At 38.7% G+C, this 16,472-nt stretch overlaps 1 non-coding gene across 1 annotated transcript; it reads left to right on the top strand.

Annotated features, from left to right (window-relative positions):
• The first annotated feature begins 265 nt into the window (after positions 1–265).
• On the top strand, positions 266–373 carry LOC112767836 (small nucleolar RNA R71). Its single transcript, XR_003185277.1, has one exon. It is a non-coding gene; the product is annotated as a small nucleolar RNA R71 (small nucleolar RNA).
• Positions 374–16,472: the final 16,099 nt, after the last annotated feature.

The following is a 16,472-nucleotide window of genomic DNA, read 5'->3' as shown; positions in this document are numbered from 1 at the left end:
ACTTTCTGAGTCAATATTTTATTCTGAGCCAATATGGCATTCGAGTATCAATTTCAAGAACTCCCTTCCTCTGAGGCGTCCCATTACTTACAGGATTCCTCTCAGAAGTGTACATGAACTGGTTATTAGCAACCATGTCAATGAGTTCTTGAGCTTCTGCAGGCGTTATCTTTAGGTGAATGGATCCACCTGCAGAATGGTCCAATGACATTTTAGATAATTCAGACAGACCATCATAGAATATATCCAGGATAGTCCATTCTGAAAGCATGTCAGAAAGACACTTTTTGGTCAGTTTCTTGTATCTCTCCCAAGCTTCATAGATGGATTCACCTTCTTTCTGTCTGAAGGTTTGAACATCCACTCTAAGCTTGCTAAGCTTTTGAGGAGGAAAGAACTTGGCTAAGAAAGCCGTGACCAGCTTATCCCAAGAGTTCAAGCTATCCTTAGGTTGAGAGTCCAACCATATTCTAGCTCTGTCTCTTATAGCAAATGGGAAAAGCATGAGCCTGTAGACCTCAAGATCAACCCCATTGGTCTTAACAGTATCACAGATTTGCAAGAATTCAGTTAAGAACTGAAAAGGATCTTCTGGTGGAAGTCCATAAAACTTGCAGTTTTGTTGCATCAGAGAAACTAATTGAGGTTTCAGCTCAAAGTTGTTTGCTCCAATGGCAGGGATTGAGATGCTTCTTCCATGTAAATTGGAATTAGGTGCAGTAAAGTCACCAAGCATCTTCCTTGCATTGTTATTATTTTCGGCCATGTCTCCTTCTTTTTCAAAAATTTCTGTCAGATTTTCTCCAGAGAGTTCTGCTTTAGCTTCCCTTAGCTTCCTCTTTAGAGTTCTTTCAGGTTCAGGATCAGCTTCAACAAGAATGTTCTTATCCTTGTTCCTGCTCATATGAAAAAGAAGAAAACAGAAAATATGGAATCCTCTATGTCACAGTATAGAGATTCCTTTATGTGAGTAGAAGAAGATATGAATAGAAGAAGGAGAATCCAAACACAAGGGTGAGGAGTAGGTTCGAATTCTTGGATGAAGAGGAGTGTTAGTAGATAAATAAATAATTAGAAGGAGGTGAGAGAGAAGAATTTTCGAAAATTAAATAAATTAAAATAAAAAATATTTTTGTTTTTAATTTAAAATTAAAATTAGAATTCAAAAATTAAGAAAGGAAAAATTAAATCAAATTAAATTAAATTTAAAACAATTAGTTAATTTAAAAAGAAATTTTGAAAAAGATGAAGGTGATTTTCGAAAATTAGAGATAGAATTAGTTTGGTAGTTTTGAAAAAAAGATAAGAATCAAACAAAAAGATAGGATTAGTTTGAAAAAGATTTGAAAATCAATTTTTGAAAAGATAAGAGGTTAGAAAAGAAGTTTAAAAAAAGATTTTGAAATTGATTTTGAAAAGATGTGATTGAAACTTATTTTGAAAAAGATTTGAAAAAAAAATTTAAAAAGATTTGATTTTGAAATTAAAGTAGATTACTTGACTAACAAGAAACTAAAAAGATATGAGTCTAGAGTTTAAAGATTGAACCTTTCTTACTAGGCAAGTAACAAACTTAAAAATTTTTGAATCAATCACATTAATTGTTAGCATTAATTTCAAAAATATGAAATAAAAATAAGAAAAAGATTTGATTTTTGAAAAAGATTTGAAAAAGATAAAATTTTTAAATTGAAAATTTGATTTGACTCATAAGAAACAACTAGATTTTAAAAATTTTTGAAAAAGTCAATTCAAATTTTCGAATTTGATGAGAAGAAAAAGGGAAAGATATTTTTTTATTTTTGAATTTTTAATGATGAAAGAGAAAAACATCAAAATGACTCAAAACATGAAAATTATGAATCAAAACAAGAGAAATATGCAAGAACACTTTGAATGCAAAGATGAACACCAAGAACACTTTGAAGATTATGATGAACATCAAGTATGTATTTTTGAAAAAATTTTTAATAAAAGAAAACATGCAAGACACCAAACTTAGAAATTTTTAATATTTAGACACTAAGAATTCAAGAATGCATATGAAAAATAAGAAAAGACACAAAACAAGTAATTTTAAAGATCAAACAAGAAGACTTATCAAGAACAACTTGAAGATCATGAAGAACAAGAAAGAAACTCAATGCATGTGTTTTCGAAAAAAAATTTTTAAGAAAAATAAAAGGATGCAATTGACACCAAACTTAAAAATTGACACAAGACTCAAACAAGAAACACAAAATTATTTTTTATTTTATGATTTTATTATTTTTTTTTGTTTTTTTCGAAAATTATTTTGGAAAAACAAAAAAGAAGAAATTTTTTTGTATTTTTCGAAAATAAGAAATAAAAAGCTTAAAATGGAAATAAAATTACCTAATCTAAGCAACAAGATGAATCGTCAGTTGTCCAAACTCGAACAATCCCCGGCAACGGCGCCAAAAACTTGGTGCGTAGAAATCGTGATGGTTCCATTCCTTGGTAACGGCGATAAAAACTCAATACGCACGTTCATAATCTTAGTTCTTTGTCACAACTTCGCACAACTAACCAGCAAGTGCAATGGGTCGTCCAAGTAATAAACCTTACGTGGGTAAGGGTCGATCCCACGGAGATTGTCGGCTTGAAGCAAGCTATGGTTACCTTGTAAATCTCAGTCAGGTGGATTCAATTGATTATAGAGATTTAATAATTAAAAGATAAATAAAATATAAAATAAAGATAGTGATACTTATGTAATTCATTGGTGAGAATTTCAGATAAGCGTATAGAGATGCGTTCGTTCGTCCTGAACCTCTGCTTTCCTATTATCTTCATCCAATCATTCATACTCCCTTCTATGGCAAGCTGTATGTTAGGCATCACCGTTGTCAATGGCTACATCCTGTTCTCTCAGTGAAAATGGTCCAATGCGCTGTCACTGTATGGCTAATCATCTCTCGGTTCTCGATCATACTGGAATAGGATCCATTGATCCTTTTGCGTCTGTCACTACGCCCAGCACTCGCGAGTTTGAAGCTTGTCGCAGCCATCCCTTCCCAGATCCTACTCGGAATACCACAGACAAGGTTTAGACTTTCCGGATCTCAAGAATGGCCGTCCTTGGATTCTAACTTATACAACGAAGATTCTGATTAAGGAATCCCAGAGATACTCATTCAATCTAAGGTAGAATGGAAGTGGTTCTCAGGCACACGTTCATAGTTTGGAATAATGATGACTGTCACGATCATCACATTCATATTAAGGTACGAATGAATATATTAGAATCGGAATAAGCTTGAATTGAATAGAAAAACAATAGTACTTTGTATTAATTCATGAGGAACAACAGAGCTCCACACCTTAATCTATGGTGTGTAGAAACTCTACCATTGAAAATACATAAGTGATGAAGGTCCAGGCATGGCCGAATGGCCAGCCCCCAAAACGTGATCTAAAGATCAAAAGATGATCCAAAGCTGTAAATACAATAGTAAAAAGTCCTATTTATACTAAACTAGTTACTAGGGTTTACAAAAATGAGTAATTGATGCAGAAATCCACTTCCGGGGCCCACTTGGTGTGTGCTTGGGCTGAGCATTGAGCTTTACACATGTAGAGGCTTCTCTTGGAGTTGAACTCCAGTTTGTAACCTGTTTCTGGCGTTTAACTCCACTTTGCAACCTGTTTCTGGCGTTTAACTCCAGAATATAGCATGGAACTGGCGTTGAACGCCAGTTTGTGTCATTTGGAGTTTTGTAGCTCCAGAAAATCCACTTTGAGTTCTGGATCTCTACTTTCCAACGCAATTGAGAGCGCGCCATTTGGAGTTCTGTAGCTCCAGAAAATCCACTTTGAGTGCGGAAAGGTCAGAATCCAATAGCATCTGCAGTCCTTCTTCAGCCTCTGAATATGATTTTTGCTCAAGTCCCTCAATTTCAGCCAGAAAATACCTGAAATCACAGAAAAACACACAAACTCATAGTAAAGTCCAGAAATGTGATTTTTTTATTAAAACTAATAAAAATATACTAAAAACTAACTAAATTATACTAAAAACTATGTAAAAACAATGCCAAAAAGCGTATAAATTATCCTCTCATCAGTTACCTCCCATCCTTTTAGTGAAAATGGTCCAAATGCACTGTCACCGCATGGCTAATAAGCTGTTGGTTCTCGATCATGTTGGAATAGGATCCATTGATCCTTTTGCGTCTGTCACTACGCCCAACACTCGCGAGTTTGAAGCTCGTCACAGTCATCCCTTCCCAGATCCTACTCGGAATACCACAGACAAGGTTTAGACTTTCTGGATCTCAGGAATGGCTGCCAATAATTCTAGCCTATACCACGAAGGTTTCAATCTTAGATTAGAAACCCAAGGGATACACATTCAAGCTTGTTTGCATGTAGAACGGAAGTGGTTGTCAGGCACGCGTTCATAAGTGAGAATGGTGATGAGTGTCACATAATCATCACATTCATCATGTTCTTGAGTGTGAATGAATATCTTGGAGAAGAAATAGGCTTGAGTTGAATAGAAAAATAATAGTACTTTGCATTAATTCATGAGGAACAACAGAGCTCCACACCTTAATCTATGGGGTGTAGAAACTCCACCGTTGAAAATACAAAAGTAATGAAGGTTCAGGCATGGCCGAATGGCCAGCCTCCAAAATGTGATCAAGAGATCAAAAGATGAACTAAAGATTCCTAGATGAAATCCAGATGAAAATACAATAGCAAAAGGTCCTATTTATGATGATCTAGTAGCCTAGGGTTTACAGAAATGAGTAAATGATGCAGAAATCCACTTCCGGGCCTACTTGGTGTGTGCTTGGGCTGAGCATTGAAGCTTTCACATGTAGAGACGTTTCTTGGAGTTAAACGCCAGCTTTGGTGCCAGTTTGGGCGTTTAACTCTAGCTTTTATGCCAGTTCTGGCGTTTTGACGCCAGAATTTTTATGCTGACTTGGAACGCCATTTTGGGCCATCAAATCTCGGGCAAAGTATGAACTATTATATTTCTGGAAGGCCCAGGTTGTCTACTTTCCAACTCAATTGAGAGAGCGCCAATTGGGCTTCTGTAGCTCCAGAAATTCCATTTCGAGTGCAGGGTGGTCAGAATCCAACAGCATCTGCAGTCCTTTTTCAGCCTCTGAATCAGATTTCTGCTCAGGTCCCTCAATTTCACCCAAAAAATACCTAAAATCATAGAAAAACTCATAGTAAAGTCCAGAAATGTGAATTTTGAATAAAAACTAATAAAAATATACTAAAAAGTAATTAAAACATACTGAAAACTATCTAAAAATAATGCCAAAAAGCGTATAAATTATCCGCTCATCACAACACTGAGAAACCATTATTTTACGGTTTATATTGTGTTTAATTATGTGGTTTTATCAAATCTTTACCCACTTATTCATTAAATTAGCATGTATTTACAATTCCTTCCCAAAATTACTCCATGGTTGAAAACTTGCTTCCTAGAGACTTTTAATTATGTATTTTAATTCTCCTTTATTTCATTAGATGCCGTGATCTGTGTGTTAAGTGTTTCAGGCTTTATAGGGCATGAATGACTTGGATATTGGAAAGAAGCCTTGCAAAAATGGAAGGAACACAAGAAATGGAGGAGATGACCAGCGAGAAGTGACGCGAACGCATGGCTCACGCGACCGCGCGAAATAGAAGAAATTGCAATGACGCGCTCGCATGCCTGACGCGAACTCATGGATTGGAAACTGCACAAGTGATGCGAATGCATGGACGACGTGCACGCGTGGCAAGGCAAAACGCTGGATGACGCGAACGCCTGGATGACGCGATTGCGTGACGTGCGCGATCTGCAGAATCTGCAGAATTCGCTTGGGCGATTTTGGGCCCTGTTTTGACCCAGTTCTGGGCCCAGAAAAGCAGATTAGAGCCAGGGAACATGCAGAGACAAAAAAAAAACAACATTCATTCCGCATAATTTTTGTTTTAGATCTAACTTTACTCCTCCTCTAGGTTTCTTCTCTACACATTCATAGTTCTTAGGATTTCATTTTTATTGCTTTTTGGATTGGGATATTGAGAAGAGTTATTGCCTCCACCAAGACTTCATCATTCTAGTTTGTTTTCCTTACTTGTCACTTACTCTTTCATATCCTTACTCTATTCAGAATTATTATTGGATTATTTTTAGAATTTATTAATACAAGAACTATTTTTATTTTCAATTAATCTTTTGGATTATTATTTATCATGTCTCTCTTTATTTATCTTTCTTATTTTGTGAAGTTTACATTCATAATGAGTGAGTAGTTCCATAACTTGATTGGGAGATGGTTGAAAGGAGAACCTTGAGTTGGAACGATCAAGAGAAAAATTGTAATTGGGTTTATTGTTGGATCGCCCTCTAGTCACTGACACTAGTCCTTCCTAAGGGAGAGGATTAGGACTTGTGAATAGAAGTTGCCTTCCAACTTGCTTGACTTTCCTCTACCTAGAAAAGGATAACTGAGCAGGCAACCTTCAATTATCACTTTTATCTTGGGAGAACTCCATCAAGGATAGGGCTTCCAACTAATCTACTCCTGATGAGCGGATATTTTATACGCTTTTTGGGGATAATTTCATATAGTTTTGAATATGTTTTAGTTAGTTTTTAGTCTATTTCTATTAGTTTTTAGGAAAAAATCATATTTCTGGACTTTACTATGAGTTGTGTGTTTTTCTGTAATTTCAGGTATTTTTCTGGCTGAAATTGAAGGAGCTGAGCAAAAATCTGATTCAGGCTGAAAAAGGACTGCTGATGCTGTTGGATTCTGACCTCCCTGCACTCAAAGTGGATTTTCTGGAGCTACAGAACTCGAAATGGCGTGCTTCCAATTGCGTTGGAAAGTAGACATCCAGGGCTTTCCAGCAATATATAATAGTTCATTCTTTGCACAAGAATAGACGACGTAAACTGGCGTTCAACGCCAGTTCTCTGCCCAATTCTGGCGTCCAGCGCCAGAAAAGGATCAAAAGCTGAAGTTGAACGCCCAAACTGGCATAAAAACTGGCGTTCAACTCCACAAATGGCCTCTGCACGTGAATTGCTTAAGTCTCAGCCCCAGCACACACCAAGTGGGCCCCAGCACACACCAAGTGGGCCCCAGAAGTGGATCTCTGCATCATCCATCATAGTTTATCCAATTTTTGTAAACCTAGGCTACTAGTTTAGTATTTAAACAACTTTTAGAGACTTATTTTGTATCTCATGACATTTCAGATCTAAACTTTGTATTCTCTGACGGCATGAGTCTCTAAACCCCATTGTTGGGGGTGAGGAGCTCTGCTGTGTCTCAATGAATTAATGCAAGTATTTCTGTTTTCCATTCAACACGCTTGTTCCTATCTAAGATGTTCATTCGCGCTTAACTGTGATGGAGGTGATGAGCTGTGACACTCATCACCTTCCTCAAATCATGAACGTGTGCCTGACAACCACCTCCATTCTATATACGATTGAATGAGTATCTCTTAGATTCTTTAATCAGAATCTCTGTGGTATAAGCTAGAACTGATGGCAGCATTCATGAGAATCCGGAAAGTCTAAACCTTGTCTGTGGTATTCCGAGTAGGATTCAAGGATTGAATGACTGTGACGAGCTTCAGACTCTTGAAGGCTGGGCGTTAGTGACAGACGCAAAAGGATAGTAAATCCTATTCCAACCGGATCGAGAACCAACCGGTGATTAGCCGTGCTGTGACAGAGCGCGTGAGCGTAGTTTTCACTGGGAGGACGGAAGGTAGCCATTGACAACAGTGATCCACCAACACACAGCTTGCCATAGGAGGGCGTGCGTGCGTGAATCAGAAAACAGAGGAAAGCAGAGATTCAGAAGACAAAGCATCTCCAAAGCCCCAACATATTCTCCATTACTGCACAACAAGTAACTTTTAATTTATGCTCTACTGGTTACTCACAATTCAATTGATAAACATAATTGATTTCCTGACTAAGAGTTACAAGATAACCATAGATTGCTTCAAACCAACAATCTCCGTGGGATTCGACCCTTACTCACGTAAGGTATTACTTGAACGACCCAGTGCACTTGCTGGTCATGTGTGCGAAATTGTAAGAGAGTAACAATTTTGTGCACCAAGTTTTTGGCGCCGTTGCCGGGGATTGTTCGTGTTTGAACAACTGACGGATTATTTTGTTGCTTAGATTAGGAAAAATCTTTCTTTTTTTGGTTTAGAGTCTTTTATTATTTATCCCTTATTAAAATACTTTAAACTTATAGCTCAGTTATTTAGAACGTGGTGTTTATGTTCATGATAATTGGCTATCATATTTTTTTAAAACCTTTTTCAAAAATAATTTTTCTATTAAATCCTGTGCCAAACTTTAAGTTTGGTGTTTTCAAAAATAATCTTTCTTAAAATTTTTGAAGGTCCCATAACTCATTTGGCTAGAGCGTTAATCTGTATTCTAGGTAATTGGGTTAGAGTCTTTTATATTCTTTTCAAAACCTTCTTTTTCATAAATAATATTTTCTCTATTAAATTTTGTGCCAAACTTAAAGTTTGGTGTTTTCTTGTTGATTTCCCTTTGGTTTTCGAAAATTTTGGTTTGGTTTTCTAAAAATTTTAAGTTTGGTGTTCTTTCTTCATGTTCTTGTGTTCTTGTGAGTCTTCAAAGTGTTCTTGAGTTTTCCTTGTGTCTTGATCTTAAAATTTTTTAAGTTTGGTGTTCCTTGGTGTTTTTCCTCCAAATTTTTCGAAAACAAGGAGCATTAGATCTAAAAATTTTAAATCTTGTACTATCTTATTGTTTTTCTCTCTCCTCACTAAATTCAAAAAAATATCTTTTCAAAATATCTCTTCTAACTTCCTAACTTCTTATCTTTTCAAAATTTGTTTCAACTAACTAACTAACTTTTTGTTTGTTTCTTAACTTTTTCAAAACTACCTAACTAACTCTCCATCTCTCTAATTTTCGAAAATATCTTCCCTCTTTTTCAAAAATTTCTTTTTTTATTAACTAATTAATTTCTTTTTTTTTATAAACGAAAAAAAAATTTAACTTCAAAATTCAAATTCTTTTTAGTTATTTTATTTTATTTAAGTATTTACTACTTATAAAATAAAATAAATAAAAAGGTAAATCAGTCCAAGTTATATCCATAGATCCATCATGGACATAAGTGGAAATGAACAGTCCAGGAGGACTCTGGGGTCATATTCTAACCCCTCTACTGCTTCATATGGGAGTAGCATCTGCATACCCTCCATTGGAGTCAGTAGCTTTGAGTTGAATCCTCAGCTCATTATCATGGTGCAGCAAAGTTGCCAGTATTCCGGTCTTCCACAGGAAGAACCTACAGAGTTTCTGGCACAATTTTTACAAATTGCTGACACAGTACATGATAAGGAAATAGATCAGGATGTCTACAGACTATTACTGTTTCCATTTGCTGTAAAAGATCAAGCCAAGAGGTGGTTAAATAACCAACCTAAGGCCAGCATAAGAACATGGAAACAGCTGACAGAAAAATTCCTGAATCAATATTTCCCTCCAAAAAGGATGACACAGCTAAGGCTGGACATCCAAGGCTTTAAACAAGGAGATAATGAATCTCTTTATGATGCCTGGGAGAGATACAGAGAGATGCTACGAAAATGCCCCTCTGAAATGTTTTCAGAGTGGGTTCAGTTAGACATCTTCTACTATGGGCTTGCAGAAGGAGCTCAGATGTCTCTAGATTACTCAGCTGGTGGATCTATCCATATGAGAAAGACAATTGAAGAGGCTCAAGAGCTCATTGATACAGTTGCCAGGAATCAGCATCTGTATCTAAGCAGCAACCCTTCCATGAATGAAGAGGTTAAAACAGTAACTGCTGAATTCAGTACTGTAAAACAAGCTGCTGAATTCAATCAGCAATTAGATTTTCTAACAAAGCAGCTAGCTGAATTCAAAGACAGGTTACAGGAGACAAGGATAGCTAATATACATATGGACGAACAGTTTAAGCAAACAAAGCAGCAGCTATCAAAGCAAATAGCAGAAGAATGCCAAGCAGTTCAATTAAGAAGTGGGAAAACATTAAATACCCCACCTCAATGCATCAAAAATTCAAGAAATGAGCGACCCACCAAAGATTCACCTGAGGACAGTAAGAGCCCAGGGAAAAATAATTCTGGCACTAAAACGCCAGAAAATGGGTGGAAGGCTGGCGCTGAACGCCCAGACCATGCCCAAAACTGGCGTTCAGCGCCAGAAACAAGGCAGGACTGGCGTTCAACGCCAGAAACGGGCAAGAATCTGGCGTTGAACGCCCAAAGGGGGCATAATCCAGCGTTGAACGCCCAAAATTGGCACATTTCTGGCGTTCAGGCGCCAGGAACAGACAGTGAGTTGGCGTCTAACGTCACTCCAGCTTCTGACTCTGGTACTCAATTGCCAATGAGGGATCAGACACACACAAGTGCTGATAACAACCCCTCTAAAAAGGCTTCTTTAACCACTAAGGTTGAGGAATATAAAGCCAAGATACCTTATCCTCAAAAACTCCGGAAAGAGGAGCAGGATAAGCAATTTGCTCGCTTTGCAGATTATCTAAGGACTCTTGAAATAAAGATTCCTTTTGCAGAGGCACTTGAGCAAATACCTTCTTATGCCAAGTTCATGAAAGAGATCTTGAGTCATAAAAAGGAGTGGAGAGAAACAGAAAGAGTTCTCCTCACTGAAGAATGCAGTGCAGTCATTCTGAAAAGCTTTCCTGAAAAGCTTAAAGACCCTGGGAGTTTTCTGATACCATGCATATTGGAAGGTGATTGCACCAAGACAGCCTTATGCGATCTTGGGGCAAGCATCAACCTAATACCTGCATCCACTATCAGGAAGCTTGGCTTAACTGAAGAAGTTAAACCAACCCGGATATGTCTCCAACTTGCTGATGGTTCCACTAAATACCCATCAGGCGTGATTGAGGACATGATTGTCAGAGTTGGGCCATTCGCCTTTCCCACTGACTTTGTTGTGCTGGAAATGGAGGAGCACAAGAGTGCTACTCTCATTCTAGGAAGACCCTTCCTAGCAACTGGACGATCCCTCATTGACGTCCAACAGGGGAAATAACCCTGAGAGTCAACGATGACGAGTTCAAGTTGAACGCTGTCAAAGCCATGCAGCATCCAGACACATCAACAGACTGCATGAAAGTTGACCTTATTGACTCTTTGGTAGAAGAGATCAACATGGCTGAGAGTCTCGAATCAGAGTTGGAAGACATCTTTAAAGATGTTCAGCCTGATTTGGAGGATTCAGGGGACATGAAAGAGCCTCTGAACTTTCTTCTGAAAGAGGAAAAACCTCCTAAACCAGAGCTCAAGCCACTGCCACCATCCTTGAAATATGCATTTCTAGGAGAAGGTGACACCTTTCCAGTGATCATAAGCTCTGCTTTAAATTCACAGGAAGAGGAAGCACTTATTCAAGTGCTAAGGACACACAAGACAGCTCTTGGGTGGTCCATAGGTGACCTTAAGGGCATAAGCCCAGCTAGATGCATGCACAAAATCCTATTGGAGGATAATGCCAAACCAGTGGTTCAACCACAGAGGCGGCTAAATCCAGCCATGAAGGAAGTGGTGCAGAAAGAGGTCACCAAATTACTAGAGGCTTGGATTATTTATCCCATTTCTGATAGCCCCTGGGTGAGCCCTGTTCAAGTCGTCCCAAAAAAAGGAGGCATGACAGTGATTCATAATGAAAAAAATGAACTGGTTCCTACAAGAACAGTTACAGGGTGGCGCATGTGTATTGACTACAGAAGGCTCAATACAGCCACCAGAAAGGATCATTTTCCTTTACCATTCATAGACCAGATGCTAGAGAGACTAGCAGGTCATGATTATTACTGCTTTTTGGATGGCTATTCAGGCTATAACCAGATTGCAGTGGATTCCCAGGATCAAGAGAAAACAGCATTCACATGCCCATCTGGAGTGTTTGCTTATAGAAGGATGCCATTTGGGCTATGTAATGCGCCTGCAACCTTCCAGAGATGCATGCTCTCTATTTTCTCTGACATGGTGGAAAAATTTCTGGAAGTCTTCATGGATGACTTCTCAGTATATGGAGACTCATTCAGCTCCTGTCTTGATCACCTGAAACTTGTTCTGAAAAGATGCCAAGAAACCAACCTAGTTTTAAACTGGGAAAAGTGTCACTTCATGGTGACTGAAGGAATTGTTCTTGGGCATAAAATCTCAAACAAGGGAATAGAGGTGGATCAAGCAAAAATAGAGGTAATTGAAAAATAACCACCACCTGCCAATGTTAAGGCAATCAGAAGCTTTCTGGGGCATGCAGGATTCTATAGGAGGTTTATAAAGGATTTTTCAAAAATCGCAAAACCTCTAAGCAATCTGCTAGCTGCTAACACGCCATTTGTGTTTGACACAGCATGCCTGCAGGCGTTTGAAATGCTGAAAGCTAAGCTGGTCACAGCACCAGTCATTTCTGCACCAGACTGGACATTGCCATTTGAGTTAATGTGTGATGCCAGTGATCATGCCATTGGTGCAGTACTGGGACAGAGGCATGACAAGCTTCTGCATGTCATTTATTATGCCAGTCGCGTTCTAAATGATGCCCAGAAAAATTACACAACCACAGAAAAAGAACTACTTGCAGTGGTTTACGCCATTGACAAGTTCAGATCATACTTAGTAGGATCAAAAGTGATTGTGTATACTGACCATGCTGCTCTTAAATATCTACTCACAAAGCAGGATTCAAAACCCAGGCTCATCAGATGGGTATTGCTTCTACAAGAGTTTGATATAGAAATAAGAGACAGAAAAGGGACAGAGAACCAAGTGGCTGATCATCTGTCCCGGATAGAGCCAGTGGAAGGGACGTCCCCCCCTTCTCTAGAGATCTCTGAGACGTTTCCTGATGAGCATTTATTCGCCATTCAGGAAGCACCATGGTTTGCCGATATTGCAAACTATAAAGCTGCAAGGTTCATACCCAAGGAGTACAACAGGATACAAAAGAAGAAATTAATTACTGATGCAAAGTACTACTTGTGGGATGAACCTTATCTCTTTAAGAGATGTGCAGACGGAATTATCCGTAGGTGTGTGCCTAGAGAAGAAGCACAGAGGATCCTGTGGCATTGCCACGGATCTCAATATGGAGGCCATTTCGGAGGTGAGCGAACAGCCACCAAAGTCCTCCAATGTGGCTTCTATTGGCCCACACTCTATAAAGATTCCCGAGAGTTTGTCCGTAATTGTGACAGTTGCCAAAGAGCTGGTAATCTGCCTCATGGTTACGCCATGCCTCAACAAGGAATCTTGGAAATTGAGTTGTTTGACGTATGGGGAATTGACTTCATGGGACCTTTCCCATCATCATACTCAAACACTTATATTCTGGTGGCAGTTGACTATGTATCAAAATGGGTTGAGGCTATTGCCACACCCACCAATGATACTAAAACAGTGCTAAAGTTCCTCCAGAAACATATTTTTAGCAGGTTTGGTGTCCCTAGAGTACTAATCAGTGATGGGGGCACTCACTTCTGCAATAAATAGCTTTACTCTGCCATGGTTCGGTATGGAATTCGCCACAAGGTGGCCACTCCATATCATCCACAAACCAATGGGCAGGCTGAAGTCTCTAACAGAGAATTAAAGAGAATCCTGGAACGGACAGTAAATACCCGTAGAAAGGATTGGGCAAGGAGCTTGGATGATGCTCTGTGGGCTTACAGAACAGCATTCAAGACCCCTATAGGGACCTCTCCATACCAACTGGTGTATGGTAAGGCATGTCACCTGCCCGTGGAACTGGAACATAAGGCCTACTGGGCAACCAGATTCCTAAACTTTGATGCCAAATTAGCAGGAGAAAAAAGATTGCTCCAGCTAAATGAGCTAGAGGAGTTCAGATTCACAGCTTTCGAAAATGCCAAGCTATATAAAGAAAAATAAAAAAAGTGGCATGACAGAAAGCTGTCATCTAGAATCTTTGAACCAGGACAGAAGGTTCTGTTGTTTAACTCTAGACTCAGGCTATTCCCCGGGAAATTGAAATCCCGGTGGAGGGGACCATACGTGATTACAAGTGTATCACCATATGGTTACGTGGAGCTTCAAGATATTGATTCTGATAAGAAGTTCATTGTCAATGGACAGAAAATCAAGCATTATCTAGAAGGCAACATTGAGCAAGAATGCTCAAGGCTGAAGCTAGATTAAAAGCTCAGCAAGGTCCAGCTAAGGACATTAAAGAAGCGCTTGTTGGGAGGCAACCCAATGTTTATCTAATTCTTATTTTTTTGTTGTTTTTCATGTTTTCTTAGGTTCATGATCATGTGGAGTCACAAAATAAACAAAAAAAAAAATCAAAAACGGAATCAAAAACAGCAGAAGAAAAATCACACCCTGGAGGAGCATCTGTCTGGCGTTCAAACGCCAGAACAGAGCATAGTTCTGGCGCTGAACGCCCAGAATGGGAGCATCCTGGCACTGAACGCCCAGAACAAGCATGGTTCTGGCGTTCAACGCCAGAAATGGCAGCAAAGGGGCGTTGAACGCCCAAAATGGGCACCAACCTGGCGCTGAACGCCCAGAGTTGTGTGCAAGGGCATTTTGCATGCCCAAATTGGTGCAGGGATGTAAATGCCTTGACACCTCAAGATCTGTGGACCTCACAGGATCATTTCAAGATCTGTGGACCCCACAGGATCCCCACCCTCCCTCCTCATAATCCTAGTTTTTTATTTCCACATCTTCTTCTTCCTCTATTCCCTTTTCTTTTGCTCGAGGGCGAGCAACATTGTAAGTTTGGTGTGGACATCACAATTATGTGAAGGATCTATAGCTCAGTGGTAGAACATGTGGCTGCAAATCAAGAGATACCTCAGGGGATGCACTCCCCTCCACATAATTTTTGGAAGCAACTGAGGATAGAAATACCAAAAATCACTAGGAATCAAGCCACAAAGGCAAGGAAGAGACATAAAAGAGCTCAAGAACATCATTGGTGCCTCAAGAAGGAAATGCCATCATCACTAAGGTGGACTCGTTCCTTGTTCTTACTTTCTCTGTTTTTCGTTTTCTCTATGTTAAGTGCTTATCTATGTTTGTGTCTTCATTACATGATCATTAGTAGTAATTAGCGTCTAGTTTGATTTTATCCCCAATTAAGTTATAGTCTATCTTCTCATCATCAGCAAACATGAATAAAATAGTAGATCTTTTGAATAAGAGGTAATAAAATTTCGAGTTTTTAATAAGAAAAATTCTAATTAGTAACATGTGGTGGCAATGCTTTCTGTCTTCTGAATGAATGCTTGAACAGTGTATATGTCTTTTGAATTTGTTGTTTAAGACTGTTAAATATGTTGGCTCTTGAAAGAATGATGAACATGAGACATGTTATTGATAATCTGAAAATCATAAAAATGATTCTTGAAGCAAGAAAAAGCAGCAAAGAACAAAGCTTGCAGAAAAAAAAAAAAAAAGAGAGAAGCAAGCAGAAAAAGACAAAAGCTCTTAAAACCAAAAGGCAAGGGCAAATAAAAAGGATCCCAAGGCTTTGAGCATCAGTGGATAGGAGGGCCTAAAGGACTAAAATCCTGGTCTAAGCGGCTAAACCAAGCTGTCCCTAACCATGTGCTTGTGGCGTGCAGGTGTCAAGTGAAAACTTGAGACTGAGCGGTTAAAGTCAAGGTCCAAAGCAAAAAGAAGAGTGTGCTTAAGAACTCTGGACACCTCTAATTGGGGACTTTAGCAAAGCTGAGTCACAATCTGAAAAGGTTCACCCAGTTATGTGTCTGTGGCATTTATGTATCCGGTAGTAATACTGGAAAACAAAGTGCTTAGGGCCACGGCCAAGACTCATAAAGAAGCTGTGTTCAAGAATCATCACACTAAACTAAGAGAATCAATAACACTATCTGAATTCTGAGTTCCTATAGATGCCAATCACTCTGAGCTTCAATGGATAAAGTGAGATGCCAAAACTGTTCAGAAGCAAAAAGCTACTAGTCCCGCTCATCTAATTAGGATATGAGCTTCAATCAAAAACTCTGAGATATTATTGCTTCCCAACCTATTAGTCTTCTATTTTATTTGTCTAGTTGCTTGAGGACAAGCAACAGTTTAAGTTTGGTGTTGTGATGAGCGGATATTTTATACGCTTTTTGGGGATAATTTCATATAGTTTTGAATATGTTTTAGTTAGTTTTTAGTCTATTTCTATTAGTTTTTAGGAAAAATTCATATTTCTGGACTTTACTATGAGTTGTGTGTTTTTTTGTAATTTCAGGTATTTTTCTGGTTGAAATTGAAGGAGCTGAGCAAAAATCTGATTCAGGCTGAAAAAGGACTGCTGATGCTGTTGGATTCTGACCTCCCTGCACTCAAAGTGAATTTTCTGGAGCTACAGAACTCGAAATGGCGTGCTTTTAATTGCGTTGGAAAGTAGA

The sequence above is a fragment of the Arachis hypogaea genome, chromosome 17 (genome assembly GCF_003086295.3).
Source record: "Arachis hypogaea cultivar Tifrunner chromosome 17, arahy.Tifrunner.gnm2.J5K5, whole genome shotgun sequence".
In the NCBI taxonomy this organism is placed as follows: Eukaryota; Viridiplantae; Streptophyta; class Magnoliopsida; order Fabales; family Fabaceae; genus Arachis; species Arachis hypogaea.
Note: the sequence above shows the minus strand (reverse complement) of the source record. Positions and strands in the feature narration are given on the sequence as shown.